Source organism: Chrysochloris asiatica, unplaced genomic scaffold (genome assembly GCF_000296735.1).
Source record: "Chrysochloris asiatica unplaced genomic scaffold, ChrAsi1.0 scaffold00149, whole genome shotgun sequence".
NCBI classification, from domain to species: Eukaryota; Metazoa; Chordata; class Mammalia; order Afrosoricida; family Chrysochloridae; genus Chrysochloris; species Chrysochloris asiatica.
Window position 1 is genome coordinate 3982242 of NW_006408667.1, and position 1492 is coordinate 3983733.

The 1492-nt window shown below is 46.0% G+C and overlaps 1 pseudogene; it reads right to left on the reverse strand.

Moving 5' to 3' along the window:
- Window positions 1-591: 591 nt before the first annotated feature.
- Window positions 592-1492, reverse strand: part of LOC102823879 — a 25951-nt pseudogene continuing 25050 nt past the window's right edge.

A 1492-nucleotide genomic window follows, 5' to 3' on the forward strand; every position in this document is an offset into this window, starting at 1 on the left:
GGTAGGGGAAAGAGTCTAAAATACACAGCAGGGTAAAGTCCTATCCCTTGGAAGTCAAGGAGGCTGTCCCACAGGATGATAGGAGTGGTTTATTTTCTGATGACCACATGTACTGTTATTTTATCTGACACTTGAAACCCCCAAAATGTTTTGTTTTATCTTATTCATATATATATCTCTATATATTTTTTCCATTTTTTATAAAAATGGGAACATAAACATTCAGGGTTGATTCCATGCTTGAGTCAGGGAGGAAATATACTTTTAAAGATTCCCACACAGGTTGTATTCATCTTCTACTGAAATGACCAGAGTGTCCCAGACAGCACCACTGACTCCTGGCACCAGGAATAGACTCTCTTGTTCCCTTTATTGATCATAACATAACACGGTTCCCCTTATCCACTATCCTAGTAGGTTCTTAGTTAGACAAACCTCAGAGTCACTAATTCTCTTGGATGACAGGAATCTTCCCCAGGCCCTGGGCTGAGGAGCATGCCCCAGAGATACCATTCAGACTAGACTGTATGAAGGGAGAGAGAGCAAGAGATAAAATGGCTGAAATGGGAGCAAGCAGTCCCCCATCTGCAGCTACAACCGAAGATGTGTATAGAAGCGGTCAGTGTGACATGTGCTGAGGAGCAGTGCAGAGGAAGGGGACGGGCAGGGAGGGCGTCCCTTGGGACAGTAGTCAGTCTGCTTGCCTTCACTTTTGGGTTTACCCTGGGCAGCCATAGCTTCCATGGCTTTACACATGGTCTCTTCATCCCACCTGAACTGCATAGCCTTAATGGACTTTAAATTCTTGTCCAACTCAGACAATGAGGATATAAGTGACTAGGTTCAACTCCATGAAAGCTTCTTCAGAGTGCCCCTCCAGATGTTTGTCAATGCCATAAAGACTATTGCCATGGTGGCAACCAGTAACAATGCTCCCTCTGTAATCTGCAGAACTAGTTCTTCATTCCCAAAGGGCAGTGCTTTGGCGATATTGTCCTTGAGTCTTTCATAGGAGGGTAGCTAATCTTCAATGAGGTCTGCATACCTGCAATCCTTACTAATGTTGCTGTAAAAGGGGCGGTCGGGCTCCATTGGCAGTGGTGGGACAACATAGAAATGCTTCCAGATTATTACCTGTGGCTTGCTGTGCTTGGTAGCAGTTTCTGCTTAATTGGGGTTAGTTAGATGCTCATTGAGTTGCTCATCAAGGCACCAAGTCTTCACTACTGGCAGCCACATCTGGTTGATGACATCCAGAATGTCCAGATTGTTCTATTCTATACAGAGGTGAAGCAGAAGTCAAACTCACAGCCAGTATCTCTCAGCGCCGTCCTCCACACTTCACCTCCTCATGGCCCACTGGACTCAGGTCAGTGTCGCCAACCACTGAAGCCGTTTACCAGGTTCCAGCCACTTTCATTGTGGTGGATGAGCACTAGCTGGTAGGTGACCCTGGCTATGGACTCAGGCTAGGGTGATGACTCCAAAGTGT